The sequence below is a fragment of the Anabrus simplex genome, chromosome 7, assembly GCF_040414725.1.
Source record: "Anabrus simplex isolate iqAnaSimp1 chromosome 7, ASM4041472v1, whole genome shotgun sequence".
In the NCBI taxonomy this organism is placed as follows: Eukaryota; Metazoa; Arthropoda; class Insecta; order Orthoptera; family Tettigoniidae; genus Anabrus; species Anabrus simplex.
In genome coordinates, this window is record NC_090271.1 from 173973499 (window position 1) to 173990779 (window position 17281).

General features: G+C 40.0%; 1 protein-coding gene across 4 annotated transcripts in view; it reads right to left on the reverse strand.

Annotated features, from left to right (window-relative positions):
* The window catches only part of LOC136877431 (putative ATP-dependent RNA helicase TDRD12), an 821384-nt gene that overhangs the window by 152036 nt on the left and 652067 nt on the right, over positions 1-17281 (reverse strand). The window lies entirely within an intron of this gene.

Genomic DNA, 17281 nt, shown 5'->3' on the forward strand with positions numbered 1-17281 from the left:
ATGGTTGAATGCAGGCGTCACCGTCCACAACAAACGTATGACCGGCCGTCCAGCCACCCTCGATGACCATGACCGGTGACATCTGAGACGGATTGTCAATAGTGACAGACGGGCAACCGTGCAACCAATCACGGCTCAATTCAACACAGGCCGTGCTGGACATGTCTCCCAGGGGACAATCCGTAGATACATGGGTTCTATGGGGTATGGGAGGCGGCGCCGCACATGGGTGCCACTGTTAACCTAACGTCATCGGGCACGATTCGCATTTGTCGCCAGTCACCAGGGATCGACACTGGAACAATGGCGTAACGTAATACGGTTGAACAAATCACGATTTCAACTGCACCATGCCGATGGGAGGCACCATGTATGGCACAGACCACATGAAGCGATGGATCCCGCCTGCCTCAAAGATGTGGTCAAGGGCGCTGGTGTGTCTGTTATGGTCTGGAGTGAATTTTCCTGGTATGGAATGGGCCCCCTAGTTGTTCTGGAAGAGAGTTTGAATGGTACGCGGTATGTTGAGCTGCTCGGAGACCATCTCCACCTATTTTTGGCCTTCCAACGCCCAGACGATTCTGCGGTGTTTCAAGATGATAACGCGCCGCCCGGTAAAGGTTCCAGGAACATGCAACGGAGGTCAAACGACTGCCATGGCCACCCAGGAGCCCCGATATGAACCCTATCGAGCATATCTGGGATGTCCTGGAACGCAGGCTCCGTGCCATGGATCCTGCACCCATGAACAGACCAGCATTGGCGGCTGCGCTGCAAACAATTTAGTGTCAGCTGCGTCCAGAGGACTACCAGGGACTTGTCGACTCACTTCCACGGCGTCTCACTGCAGTTCGCAGGGCCAGAGGCGACCCCACACGCTATTAGGTGACTATCCCATTTGCTAAGTCAGTGTATATGCAGGCTGGCATTACATAAGGTAGTGATTAATAAGAAGGAAAGACCACTCAATATAATTTATTATATATGCTCCTAAATGCAAAGGGTTTATTAAAAGTTTTATCATACAATTAATATAAAAATTATATAAAGCTTTCATTGTAGCAGCTAGATTTAGAGGTCTAGACTGGTTTGATACATCCATTTAACACACCCTATCCTGCATTAATAATTTCATCACTTTCTAAATGTTAAATCCTATTCAGGACAGGGACTTTCCCCATCATTCTTACCCAATAAGCATCACACAATAATGATATGAAAGAGTTCCGGATGCACCTGATAGCATAAGGCACAAAGTAAGTGAGTGAATAGAAAAATTAGATAAATTAATAGATAGACAGCTAGACAGATAGGCAGACAGAGAGATATATATTTATGCATTGCACCATTTAGATATATATATATATACAGGACTCAGTTTCTTACACACAATTTGCTTTACGTCACAGTGACACAGATAGGTCTCATGGCGAAGATGGGAGAGGAAAGGGCTAGGAGCTGGAAGGAAGTGAATGTGGCCTTAATTAAAGTATAGCCCCATCATTTGCCTGGTGAGAAAATGGGAAACCACCATTTTCAGGGCAGCTGACTTTGGGGTTTGAAACCACTACCTCCAGAATGCAAGCCAACAGCTATGTGATCCGAAACATGCAGCCACTCATTCGGTATATCATATATATTGGTGGATAATGAGATCCCAATATCAAGAAGACATTAATTTAGAGGAATGTAATATAGGCTAGGCAACTGTCTAGATAACATATTTATTTGATTAAAAGTTTCTGGGTATGCACAAGAAGACATGTGATATGGTGATACATTAATAACCGCTATAGTCCCCATGATTTTCGATGCAAGCATGCAAATGCTAGACTTGTCGTCCCATATGCCCCAAATGTGCGCAACGGGCGGTAGGCCTTGGTGATCTCACAGACCAAGACAACTAGTTGACACCCTGTTGAGCATGTTGGGTGGCAACAACAGTATGAGTACGAGCATTATCCGATTGGAAAACATCCCCGTGAGTACTGTGAATGAATGGCAGCACAACTGGTTCAATCATCAGTATGACATACAAATCCACTGTCAAGGTTTTTGGGATAACAACGAGAACGATCCTGCTGTCAAAGGAAATCACTTCCCAGATCAGAACTAGGGTGCAGGTCCAGTGTATTGACGCCACAGACAGTTTGGTTCCAAGTGCTTGCCTGGCCTCTTCCTTACCAACCTACAACCATCACTGGCACCAAGACAAAAATGACACTCATTCAAGAACACAACAGATCTCCAGTCCACCCTCCAATGAGCTCTACCTTGATACCACTGAAGTTGCAGATGGCAGTGATTCGAAGTTAGTGGCATGAACCATACAGGACGTCTGGCTCGAAGCTGTCGCGCAACTAATTAATTTGTTACAGTTTACTGTAGTCAATCTGGTGCCATGTATTTTACGGCATTATTTTATCACAGTTTGGACTGAGCACGCCTGGGATCAGCTGACTAGTCTGCGGCAAATTACCTTGATGGTAGAAACGGGGACATATAAGTGGTGCAGCCAACATGTGGCTTTTATTTTTGCTTCTCACACCCTTTTGGTATTTTGGATGCGGTGGCCATATGAATTACTTTTTTTTTTTTTTGCTAGTTGCTTTACGTTGCACCGACACAGATAGGTCTTATGGCGACGATGGGACAGGAAAGGCCTAGGAGTGGGAAGGAAGCGACCGTGGCCTTCATTAAGGTGTGAACATGGGAAACCATGGAAAACCATTTTCAGGGCTGCCGACAGTGGGGTTCGAACCTACTATCTCCCGAATACTGAATACTGGCCGCACTTAAGCGACTGCAGCTATCAAGCTTGGTATATGAATTACTTGCCCAATGTGTGATATTACTGTTTTTTTTTTGGTCGATGTATCCATTTTTACCGCATGCGAACGACATGAGGAATGTGGAAATTAAGTAAAGTAAATTTAGGTTGGAAAATAGAATCCACATTACCTAGAATCTGGACAAGCAGAAGGTGAAAGAAAAATGTAAATTCATATTAATTGCAGTAACATACCATTTCACCTTTTACCATACGGAAGGCTATGCCTAGCATGAGTGTTTTCAAGTATTATTAGCGCAAGGCTACAATGTCAAAATTTGGCGATAGGATGGGCAACATGACACATTAAATTCAGACAGGTTTTAAGTCACAAAGCATGTTGAACCATATAAAGTACGCGAGCTAACCATATAGCAAAGTAGAGATTTGATATCTTCACCCACTGGGGTATGTTTTTAGTTTGCTCCAGGTAAATTGTAACATAATGAAACCTATCGGGAGATATTTCTTTCATTTTTATTCAAGTTAGGCTATAAAATTAAGGGCACGGCACAGAATGGAGGTCGCGCTCGAGATACAAGTGACCAGATTATTATTATTATTATTATCATTATTATTATTATTATTATGCGTTAATGGTCCCTTTCGGAACACACGAAGCTTTATTTATGATTTCGTTTGCGGAGGACCCAAGATGCTTTCATATGTTGACACAAGATCCTTTTCCTTTCTTCCGTCCACTTGGTACCTGCTCTTTTTGGTACTTCATTCTCTGGAGTAACTTCCCAATTGTCAATTTTCTTTCTATATATATTTCAATTCAAAATGTCTTCACAAAGAATTTGTGCGTTCTTCACGTCCGCTCTTGTTTGTTGTATTCAAAGAAAATTCTTCAGTTTGTCAACTCTTTCAAGATCTTGGTGGGTTAGTCTAGTTTCTGGAAGCCTCTTAACATGTCCATAAAATTTTAGCCTTTTTTTCCTGAGGTCTGCCGCAATATTAGATAATTTTTCTGTGGATTTCCGGGTTTGGAGGCGGTACCCATCTCCCGTGTGTCTTGGTCCTAAAATTTTCCTCATGATTTTTCACTCTTCCTTTAGGATATTTTCCAGTTCGCCCTTTCTATGTAGCGTTAGAGTTTCCCCTGCATATAAAGCCTCCGGTTTGATTACAGTATTGTAATGTTTAATCTTAACGTGGAGAGACATACATTTTTTGTTGTAGATTTCTCTTGTTCTCCCATAAGCTCTTCTGAGTTTTTGGACACGGTTGTTTTGGGCTATTTTCTCTTGTCCGGTTGGTTTGAGGATTTCGCCCAGGTATTTGAAGTGAGGGACTCTGTTGATTTGTCCGTATTTTGTATTGAGACTATGGATGTCTAGTTTTGCACAGAAAATTTCAGTTTTCTGGAAGGAGATATGAAGTCCGACCTTTCTGGCACATTCTTGGAGAATTTCAACTTGCTTTATTGCTGTGACTTCATCGCTGGACAAAAGGGCAAGGTCATCCGCGAAGGCTAAGCATGGAATTTCAAGCTTGTTTTTTCGTGTCCCGATGTTTACTGGGTTCCAGCTATTTTGTGCTTTCAGTTCATTTTCCCATTCCCTCATCACCTTATCTAGTATGAGGTTGAAGAGGAGGGGTGATAGTCCATCTCCTTGCCGGACACCAGTTTTTATCAGGAATTCGTCTGAGATTTCTCCCATGAATTTCACTCTTGACTTCGTGTCAGTGAGGGTCTGTTTGGTCAAGTTTAGCGTTTTGGAGTCTAGTCCCTGTTCTTTCAGGATGCTGAACAGAGATTGACGATCAACTGAATCATAAGCCTTCTTGAAATCTACGAAGGTACAGATGATTGGAAGGTTTCTGAGGGCCCTGAATTTTAGAGCGGTTTTGAGGTTGAAGATCTGTTCAGTGCATGATCTGTGAGGGCAGAACCCAGCTTGATATTCACCAATTTTATGCTCTAGTTGTTCTTGTATTCTTTTCAACAGGCATGCAGAGAAAATTTTGTAGCCGACTTCAAGGAGGGAGATTCCCCTATAGTTGTTCACATCAGTTTTGTCTCCTTTTTTGTGAAGTGGGTGAATCAAGGCACATTTCCAGTCTTCTGGGAGTTTTTCATTTTCATTATTATTATTATCATCAGCATTATATGTAACGTCGAAATTTAAGGACAATTTTATTTATAACAGTGAGATAGGGTTCATTGTTTTTCTTTTATTCAGCTCTGATAAAACCTATGCAGCACAGGTTTTTCTTCATTTTCCACATTGTATGAGATTATCTCGTGAGATAATCGTTGGCACCAACAGTAATATTTAAGTGAGCTGAATTTTTCAACAGCTTGCGCAAGGTCAAGGGTAGGTGGCCCAACTGAAGGGAGAGATAACGGACACTAGGGCTGACTTAATGGTCATCGTAAAAAGTTTAAATGGAGTACGGAATGAGGTAGGCACACTCAAAGACGGTATGACGAAATTCAAGGAGGAGGTCAACGTTTCGATTGCCGAAGTCTCCAACAATTTTAAATATAGAATATCAAGTTTAAAGACGAAGATGTTATCGGTCATAGAGGCTATCCAAGAGAAGACAGAAGGTCAGATAAACAGGGTCAAAGAAGAGATGACAGCTGAGATCAAGAAGGAAGCTCAGGAAGTGAGACAGTTTGCGGAGGAAGAAATCGGCCGTGTGAAGACAAAAATTAGGGGCGAAATTTCTAGTCTCTGGAAGAAAGTTAACGGCAGGATCACTCAAAACCAGAAAGAAAGTAGCCATAACGGCATCGAGCTAGGAGAAAGGATCACGTCATGGGGTGAATGACAGCAGAAGGTCGAGATCAGAATAGATAGCAACACCGGACAGATAACGGGCCTTAAGCATGATTTAGGGACACACGCTAGTATAATACTAGACCTCCAGAGGGAGATGACACAGTTAAGATTGCAGGAAGATAGGTCCATGACTAACAGAAAATCTATGTCATACCAGCAATGTTACCTGGGACCGGAACCATTAAATGAAGCCAGTAAGCTAGGACAACCGCCAGGTGACACAGCGCACGACAGTCAGAGTATACCCAGTAACATAGAGGGAGTGCACATGAGCAGAAATGCACAGATGTCAACGCCAATAATTAATATTATTCGGACAGGGGACGACATGCCAAGGAAATTTGACGGATTAGGAGCAGTGACGCCCAATGGTTTCTTGCGTCAGCTGGAAGACTACATGCACGACCACAGAGTACCTCGTGAAAAACAGCTCAGGACCGTGGAGAAGCTACTGGACGCACATAGCTTAACTTGGTTTACAACGTTTCGTTACTCGTTAAGTAACTACGAAGAATTTAAGCAAGAGTTCCTGCGGAAGTATTGGAACCCACAAACACAGCAGGCTATAAAACTGGAGCTATATTCCAGAAAGTACCCGCAAATTCTCCATCTAAGTACTCTGAGTTCTTTGCGGCACAGCTGCAACTACTCAAAGAATTAGATAATGCACACACAAACGAGGAATTGATTAGCGCGATAGAGAAGCAGATGCCAGTTAAAATTCAAAGGATCATGATCGCTTCGAATATCAAGACGCTACAGGACGCTGAGGCCGTTCCGACACAGTTAGACCAGACGACTCACGCATACCACCACAGGAACGTTACACATCACGACCATCAGTGAACTTAATTAACGCCACCGTGGAAGAGGAGAAACCACGCGGAAGAGACCAGGGGACTAACACGTTCGTTAGGCAGGAAGAGACATGGCAGCCAAGGGCGGAGCACCGCTACAACGAAGGAAACCACGGCAGTAGGCAATCCATTAGATTCGAGCGATGGAACCCAGGAAATCGGCGATGGCAAGATAGGAGACCAGCGAGAAGGGAAGAAAATTCAAGCCCCTACAGAAACGGAAGAGTGTTTACAAACCGCAAGAGAGCTGCAGGCCGAGAATGGAACCCACCCAGACGTAATTTTAGAGAAGTAATCGAGGGAGCCGAGAGTGAGGCACTTCAACGTGAAAAGCAGAGGAACACGCCAGACTTGAAGCTTTATTATAGACCTGACAGCGTAGTAGACGAAGGAGACAAAGATAAGAAGATGTCCTAGGAGAAGGTGACGATGAAGGAGAAGAAGAAAAAGACGAAGAAATCAGAGAGGAGGTCAACGCTTGTGGACCAGAACCAAGTAAACGTGCACGTCTCAACCAGGAAGTGCATGAGACAAATCATGAGTGTGAGGCATGTGAGGATGACGAGAAGTTACGAAGACAACTACAACTATGGTGCAAGCAGGCACTGGAAGAAAATGCACGTCTCAAGGAAGAACGCCAGATTCTAATATTAGCTGAGGAATTCAAGTGGTAGCAGAAGGCCGCACTGGAGACAGGAATCATGCCCAGTTGAAAATGAGATAACACGCAGATGAAAAAAAAATTTCATTCCACGATTTTTTCGCCGAAGTATGGAGGATATGAGCCCTTATTGAAGTGCTCATTTAATTACTCAGTCATTTATTCAAATATACATATCTTATTTTATTTTATTTATATTTATTTATTTTATGTGTCATTTTATTTCATTTTATTAAGTACCAGTAACTGGCAGGAAACATTATATTCAGCAGCACATGTTGCAATTTCTGCAGGGAGCTTGGAGCTCGGGTTTGTTTGCTCGCCAGCTAAGTTTGGAAGGTGGAATTTCAACATGACATACACAAAGCAGAACAGGGAAACAATAGAACTCCAACGGACAACATTTCGGATGCCCGGCGAGAGGCTAAGGGTCACCTACGAGAGATGTTTGAAGTAAGCGTCAGGTACGCGAAGTGTTGAGCCAATGAAACAATAGAGTCATCGTCGATATGGCCAGGCATTGGTCTAGGGAAGAGACGGCCCAAATTGAGGATACGACGGCGTCTTCAAGGACGAGTTGATAAAAACTTTGACTGTGTCAGTTAGTTACCCTATTATTCAGCAAAATTCTGTGCAGGTAACATCGTAAGAAGAAGTTTTCATTTACGCGAGTGATCGTGTGGGGACTTGTAAAATTTTTTTGGAAGACACTCAAACAGCATTTAATCTATTCAAGTTTTACTAATACTGGGAGAATGACATTCAACTTACGATTACCAAAGGAAGAGAACAGTTCCATTTAATCATTTCAAAATGCATAGTAGCCTGCCTGTGTAAATATTTTTCTAGGGGCATAAACTTTACAATTTCCAGTCCAGCTTGTTATAAATGGGAAATATTTGACCTAATTACGGGAATAGATAAGAGAAGCGGTTCCGCAACTGAATGGGAACTGGTTTCACGGTCAGTGGAAATTACCCCCAGCTATAGTATACTAGTAATCAACAGGTTGATCTTGACCTAGTTTCTACATTGTGAACGAGGAGATGTTTTAGATGACATCCGGAAGCAGAAGCAGCAACAGAAAATACATCACCTTCTACCCCTTGATGGACACAAAAGGACTGATCCAAGTCTTTTTTGAAGGCATCATCATCATCGATATGGCTAATGTTGCAAAAGGGGCTAGGTTAGTTTGATATTTAATTTCAGTAGATGTAGCTTTGTTTGGAAGGACTACGTCCTATTTAAAGTAAATGCTAGGAAACTTGTTAATGTAAATATAATTGTAACGTAAATGTGGACTGTTTGCATGAGGTCGCAGCTTGCTTTCTTACATTTTATTCTGATTTATTTAGCTGAGCAGTTAGCCTCATTTCTTTTACGAGTCAGTTTCTTTATTTTAGCCTCATATATATTTTGATTTGTTTGCTTTGATGTTTGAGATGCAGTGTATGTCTCGGGGCTTAATTGTACATGTAAATAAGGATTCAAATTAAAGTCAGGATGGACTAGATTTAAGTTTTATTAATGGGAGCTCAATGTGTACAGAAACATGAGGTCACGTTTTCTGGGATTTATTGCATGATGTGTGAATGAGAGTATGTAAGACGGTGGAGTGTGGATCCACAAATTTTTTAGCATCATCTTCACGACTATTTTGTATATCTAGGTTGTAAATTAGTAACTGATTCACGAGTTCCACGAACGCTGTTTCGTATTTCGAGTTCCGAATATTAGAATAAGATTTCTGTAAAATTTATTATTATTATTATTATTAATTTATTATTCTTATTCTTCTTCTTCTTATTATTATTATTATCAATTTGAGTTTCTCGCAAGGCAGAATTGAGATATTTCAATAACTTACCAATGTTCAGACATGATCGATTGTCACTGTGGCAATTTCTTAGTTTCAGTTTATCATATTTATTACAGAGTTGACCACTTTATTATTCATGTTTACTTTGAGTGCGAGTGCTTTGATTTGTGACCAGCACAGTCTTGTTCCTTTTCATGTGAGCGAATGTTATACGACATCCTTCATATTACTTTAGTTTTATGCAACTTTAGGACATGAAATGTTATTTGTGTGATTTTGAGTAAGAGGGCGCGTTCCACATCTGAAAGGCCTGCATTTTCTTGATGGTGTGACTTGCCTCGGGTAGATTGTTGAGCAGTGTGTGTAAAGGGTTGGACCCTGTGGTTTTGGTATTTGCTGCTTTATTTTTGGGAGACGTGGATCTCCACTTTGAGTCATTCCACCGTGTGTTGGCGAGGGTGATATGTTATCTACCGCGGAGAGTTTTATTTGAGAGGCTTATACTACGTGATTTTATTGTTTCTGTCCATGCCTCTACGCTTGTTGCAGTTGATGGGAGTTTTATATCGCGACATTCTGTTTTGGATTTTCTTTTATGATATAACCGCGCAGAGGAATATTTTGTGTCATATAATCTTTTCCAGGGTACAACGTTGGATTAGGTGTTGAAAAGTAAAGCCTACTCTGTCATTTGTTTCAATGAATTTGTGTCACATAATTTCATTTCAGGAATCCACGTTGATTTGTGCGTGATAATGTAAAGTTCACCAGTTTATTGATTTCATGTCATGTAATTATTTTTCAGGAACCTGCGTTGAATAGGAAGTTTTGACTAAAGTGTAATTATGTTTCCTTTTATTTCCATTGAGGCATTGAGTGGATGCGAGTTGCGTGAATGCCACATGCTTTTCTTGGTGAGCCCTGGAAAATATATCATGTTTTTGTTCCTTTGGATGCATATATTGCCATTTATATGATTTTGATTTTTGTGTGGTTCCTATCCACATTGTTTGTTGTGCTCGTGCGTAGGATGTTTTACCACTCAGCGTGTTATATATTGTACAGTTAGGTTAGATTTGTCCCGCCCTCTTTGCGCATTAGATCACGTCTTTTCTTAAGGTTAGGGACCCCACTGCAATGTTAAGTGTGCAGAAATGGGGAACATACACATCTAAAGTTAAAAGTGTTAACAAAAAGTAAAGCCAGGAGCGTGGTGCGAGCACGCTAACCCATGTGTTAAAATTAATGAAATCAAGATTTGATTAGATATGTTAAGTATGTGTGTCGGCATACATTATAAATTTGTAATATATTCTGATTCTCAAGATGGACTTTATCCAGCTGAAAAAATAAACAACAATCTGAGTCATTTGATACCTTTGCTATTTTTTAAATATTTATCTTGTTTATTTTAATAAACAAATTTTCCTCCAAAACCTACGTCATGCATCGCCTTGCCTTATTTGTTGTTTTAATTGTCCTCACCGTGCCCGTATTTAGTTATATGTTCCCCATCAAGATCAAGGGTGTACGTATTTTAGGGCATTATTTTATCATAGTTTGGACTAAGCACGTCTGGGATCAGCTGACTAGTCTGGGGCAAATTACCTTGATGGTAGAAACGGGGACAGTAGCTTTCAGTACTACAAGTCTCATATCAGAGCAAATTTTGTTAAGTTTGGTTACATAATTAAGTTGTATCATTGTTGAATATGAACCCACTAAGTCTTTTAACATGATGTAAAAACTCGAAAATGTATTTACAGAAAATTTAAGAAGAGAGTATCTGTAGACTACTATCAACAACTGTTCCAAAAATTGGGCTGCATTCAGTTTACTGTTACATACTTGGCAACTTTACAAAACCAAAAATCAGGAGATATTGATGTGCAAATCAGGAAAAATCAGGAGATACAATTGGTCAAAACTGCTTATTCTACATGTCTTGCACAATAAATACAGGAGTTCTATGGTATATGTTATAACACTCATTGTCTCAAAATTAGACAGTTGTTATACGAGGCTAAAAATTACACATCTCTATTCCCTCGCAGAAAGTATGTGAATGAGATGATAGCTCTCTGATAAGCCTTCTGAAAATGGTATGTACTTATGCTCCACACGTGTCAATCAGTTATGCACTTAGATGCCATTACTTAGCAAATGCACAGATTAATAAATTGCATCACGCGCCCGTGCAATTATGCGAAGCGCAATTCTATTTTTGTCATACCAATATAGTTGGACCGTTATTGGACACTATAAATTTTCCAGCTAACTCATTCCTGGTTGCTAGTGTTTTGCCCCAGTGTGCTGAGTGGGGCTCAACCGTTAGTAAATAGCACACTTACCAAGACGCATGGCTAGTGCATACCATGGAGGCCACTACTTGGGGCCACCGGCAGTGCCAATGCACAATAAGAGACTTTGTCTCATTTTCAAAAATCGATGCCTGCCTGGCCATCAGATGGTACAGATATTGATTCCTATATGGAACCTGAAATATTTGTCCAGAATGAGTAAATTAATAATAACAATATAGTTGGTCTGTTATTGGATATTATAAGTTTTCCAGCTAACTCACTCCTGGTTGCCAACGTTTTGCCCCAGTGTGCTAAATTGGGCTCATCAGTTGGTAAATAGCACACCTATCAAGACACGTGGCTAGTGCATACCTTGGAGGCCACTGCGTAGTCTACTACCAATATGTTGGTGGTGATTTGTCAGATGTCATGCTTCATTATACAGAAATAATAAGGAAAAGACCAAGATGAACTATGCATGTTACTTGTACTTAGCATTAGATTAAATAAAGTACTGTATTAAGTATTCCGTTTATGAAGAAGAATCCAGTATATTACAAATTGGCAATGAGGATTGTTCTGAATGAATCCATTTATGTTAACTGAAGTAAATAAAAGTAACATGATGGGTGAAAAAGACGATATGCAACGTACAATGCTGAGTTCCGTCGTAGGACTACTATGAGAGATTTCTCCAGAAAATGATTGGAAATTTTTTAAAGTATGAGTGGAGAATTAATTCTTAGGTCTTTCTGTTAATCAATGGCTGGCAAGGGTTGAGTCACTAACAGCAAATTGTAAGTTTGATAAAAGTACATTAGACATGTTGATAAAAGGTAGATTTGTTATGGGATTAGGTCCAGGTCATACACATGATAAGACTTTTTTGAGGAGAATGCAGAGAAGGCAACCTTGAAAGTTTAGTAACCCTGACTAATTCTACAGAATTATTGAAAGACTGCCATGTTCTCGCTGGATCTGAAAGCAAACATGTTAACTATGAAGCCTAAGAGCACCAATCAGCTTAACAATGTCCCTAATAATGTTAAAACCGAGCTTGATAGCTGCAGTCGCTTAAGTGCGGCCAGTATCCAGTAATCGGGAGATAGTGGGTTCGAACCCCACTGTCGGCAGCCTTGAAGATGGTTTTCCGTGGTTTCCCATTTTCACACCAGGCAAAAGCCGGGGCTGTACCATAATTAAGGCCACGGCCGCTTCCTTCCAACTCCTAGGCCTTCCCTATCCCATCATCGCCATAAGACCTATCTGTGTCAGTGCGACGTAAAGCAAAAAAAAAAAATTATAATAAATTGTTAAATGTCGGGTTTGTGGGGGGGAAAAAATAATGAAACCTGTTTCTGTAGATACAAAGACTGTAATTGTAGGAAATGTTATATGAAGAGGCATCATGCACTGCTGCCAAGTCAGCTACTAATCAACAAAATATTCATAGCAATAAGAGTCTTAACATTAAGGAATACAGTGAAACATCGGAATGCGAGTAACTTGGTCTAGGAGTATTTTGCAAGACGAGTAAACATTTTAAAGAAATTGTAACTTGATAAGCGAGTGAGGTTCCGCAATACGTGCGTCACGTGTGCCTACGTTTTCCCCTCCCCTGTTTGTCTGTTGAATGGATGAACGAGGTCTTTGGTCCTGTAGTGAAGAAATACCTTTCAGAAAATGATCTACCGCTCAAAGTCTTGCTGGTTATGGACAGTCCTCCTGTTCATCCTCTAGGCCTTGAGGATGATTTACTGGAGGAAATCAAGTTTGTTAAGGTTAAGTTCCTTCCTCCCAACACTACTCCACTACTCCAACCTACGGATCAGCAAGTCATTTCGAACTTCAAGAAGTTATACACCAAAGCACTATTTCAACGATGCTTCAAAGTCACCGAAGGAACAAACCTTACCCTCTGAGAGATTGGGAGAAATTGTTACCCCATCGTGAACTGCCTGAAGATCATCGATAAAAGCTTGGGATGGAATCACTGAGAGAACTCTCACTTGCACTTGGGGAAGCTGTGGCTGACGGTGTACTTGGACGTGACTTTGAGGGTATTGTTAGTGAAAATGAGCCGCCGATTGTCAATGAAATTGTGTCCTTATGGAAGACTATGGGGCTGGAGATGAATGACATGGACATTCAAGAGCTGGTGGAAGAACATAGCCAGGAACTGACCATCAACGAACTGACGGACCTGCATCGCAAACAACAGGAGGAGGTCATGGAGATCTTATCCGGAGAAGAGGAGGAAAATTCAATGGAATCTCTCACTACAACTGAGATTTGGGAGAAGTGCAAAATGTGGGAAACGGTGCAAAATTGTTTAGAAAAATACCACCCAAATAAGGCTGTAGCAGTGCGAGCGATGAATCAGCTCAATGACAATACAATGTCACATTTTCGTGAAATCCTAAAAAAGAGTCAAAAGCAACAGTCATTGGACGGGTTTCTCGTTAAAGTTGCACGAAAAGAAAAGAATTTCAGTGAGCCAACAGATAGCAGCGATTCTGTTAGTGAAATTCGTACTACACAGTGTGCCATTTCACTGTTCCCAACAAGATCTAAGTGGAACAAAAATTGGAGTTCAAGTCATCAGAACGTCAATAATAAAGCGTCAGAGTACTACTATGAGCCGAAGGAGTAATGTTTTCATCAAGCGCTCGACGAGAAAGGAGCATAGAAGGCGGTGGTAAAGAAAGACGTGAGAAGATTGTTAAGAGTTATTATTAAACAGTTAACATTCGATTCGCAGAAGGAGAACACTACGGACGTACTCAAGAGGAAGGAAAACATCGTTTTAACAAAATACTAGTCATACAATAGAGAGAAACCTTTGTCCACAGACTGTTTTACGAAAATATTAGCGTTCGAGAATGTTTCACTCCGTGAATTTAAATTGTATTTTTGGAATATAAAGACTTCCACATCCCTACGTCACGATATCTACCTAAGAAGATGTATTAGCCGATACAATCAATTCCGAGAGGCTACATAGCTGTAATATCGACAGGGAGAGATAGAGGAGAAGAATATATATACACATATATTTCCATAATCCAATTGAAATATTCATTTTTACGCATTGCAAATTTTAGAATATTTCCAAGGTCAATTTTCTAAAGAACAATATTTCTATACCATATTCAGATGATAGAAAAGCATATCCATAAGATGACGACATTAACCAAAGTGACGTCTTGCTTTGTTCTGATTGCCCGAGAGACCAGCAGGGACATGCATTAAGAAAATGGAGGCGAAGCTACCTAGGTTACGGCGACACGGGATGACGTTTCCAGCCCATGAGGACCGATAACCAGCCGAGACAGTCCCAGATGCTCCCAACCAGATGAGGGAAATGCCGTGAGCTGTGCCCGCATGTCCATCCACCCGGACACGAGATAACAACGGGGGAATCAGAGCAAAGATAAGTTTCTTTAAGTCAATGCTATAAATGGAAATGTATTTTTCAAAGTGCTATTCTAACTGATGTCAGTGAGATGGTAACATATGAGAAGACGAATACCATATTTAGGTTAAAGGTCGATAGGTATTCATCGAACCTAAACGTCAAATCCATGTATAGGATGTAGTCAACCAGTGATAGTGAGATAACCCGTTCGTAATGCTATCAATGTAATATGAAAGGAGGTTAAATTTTTATCTCTTGGTGAATTTTATACGACGTTGCAATAAACACTAGGCTTATGTGAGAACTTATGAGATCAAATAATAGTGGAAATGAGATCGTATGTAGGATATGCTTGCTAAATAGAAGGATATGGTAATATTTTACAGAATTATTAAAAGATTGAGACTATAACGGAGTAGTCAGGTAAACGGTCAATGATGACAGTTAGACATACGTCGAGTTGGAATGAATTAATGCGTTTACTATGATGTGAAGTGTTATATGAGATTATAATGTGAAGTGATGGTTTTATTATGTGAATAATGTTATAAGGTTATGATGATTAATGTTGGTGATGATTATTGTTCACCGTAAGGTCATAGTTTATTTTAATGAGGATACTATTTCAAGTTACGTATTTTTGAGATGATGAATGAATATAATTTGCCTTCAATCGACCGTTGATCCTTGAATAAGCCATATGTTGTGTAGGATACGATCTCAGTGACGTCCGTATGTTGATATTTTAATTGTAGATCATCAAATAGTTTCTGATGAGGAAGATGATATGAAATTAACCTACATCCATGTGTTTCTTCTGATCGTAAGAATTTTCTCACATATTAGGGAAGCTTTGAAGTTTATTCCAATGCATTCTCCAATATCACTGGTGACTTATCTTCACAACTAAGGGTTATTGGTAGTAAGTAGAGTCTTCTCACAAGCTAGACCACCCAATTACGGTATGATTAGATTGAGTGATGGTCAGATACACTTGATAGCACAATTTTATGACAAAGATATGCACTAGAATTAATTAATGCTCTCAAATAAGAGAACAATTTGCATAATTTCTAGATATGATGTTTAATCATAATATTTTAAAGAATATAATTAATTAAAGGGGTTATCTTAGTCTCTATGAGAAGATATACCAAGAAATTTGAGAACGTGTTTGAAAAATGTGATACATATTAACTGTTTTAAATATTTCTGATGACATTTTTTCAAGTCAATCTGGTTGTGTATTTGAGCACAAATAGTTTGAATCAAGCAAAGTTACTTTACTGCAAGGAATTAATGAATATTAGATAAAGCAAGTAGGATTTTTGGAATAATTTCACAAGAATTAATATAATGAAAGTTGTGATCCTAATTTAATTTATTTGTAGCCAAGTATGGAAGCTGCGTCCAACATTTAAAGACTCTCAGTCTACAACAGTGTATATATTGTGATTCGATATAATTTTCATTCATTCGATTAGATGCAACTAATGTCCTTTTCAACCTAAGGTTTCTTTTCATTCAGATAGTTTTTAATCCAATGTTTTTCAATTAATGTCTTTTAATGTAATGTTTTCATTTTAATTATTCCAATTTCAGATTTTGTTTTCAATTTAATATTTCCTTATTAACATTTCAAGATAATTTCAAGATACCTCAATGCTTCATACTTACCGTTTCAGAGAGAAATTCATGACAACATTTTGCATCAGACGCTTTTTTGATTTTCAATAAATAATGCATAGTAAAACTTAGCCATTCTTTTAATGACTTCTAGAATAGATGCCTAGGTGTAAGTGATAACCACTTGCTAAATTTGTAAGCCGAAGGTGGAAACTAACTAGAAATACGGGTAGGAGACGTCCACTGCGTAAGTTAGGTATTTCCACTAGCATAAATCGGTGATCTTTCCTCTAATGTGGAACCCATAGCCCATAAACTTCGAATAGCGAGAAATGTGATTATATCTGAGCTAGCCTGGATCTCATGCGACTCGACCAGGACGTGGAAATGGCGCAAGAGAATTTGGCTCCCATACGTGGGGCAGTCGAAGAGAAAGGCATCCCGGGAACGAGAAGAAAAGGACCGCCAATTCCAAAAGATAATTTGACGCCCAACAGTGGAGCAAAAAGAAGAGAAAGACACCGCACTAAGAGAATTTGTCGGCCTACTGAGAAATGAAAAGAGAAAAGGGTCGCCAAATAAAGAGATTTTGGTTCTCATGCATGGGGCAAGTGAAGAGAAAGTCACTGGCATAAAGAGAATTTGGTGTCCAGATGTGAGACAAAGAAGAGAAAGACACCGGGGGATTCAACGAGAGAGAGAAAGGTGCCGGAAAAAGGTCACCAGCATGAAAAGGATTTGATGTACGACAATGGGAAAGTTGAAGAAAAAGATATAGGCCTAAAGAGAAATTGACATTCAAGGTGACAGAAAGAGAAAGACACCGCGAGACTTAGTTGGGTCTAGTAAGAAAGTTGTTATGCGACCTGATAATTACTGATTTTGGGATCAAAGAGAATACAGAAAGATAAGCAGCAGGGCTGTGGAAACAAGTAGATGCCCGACAGTAATGGAAAATGAGAGGAAGAA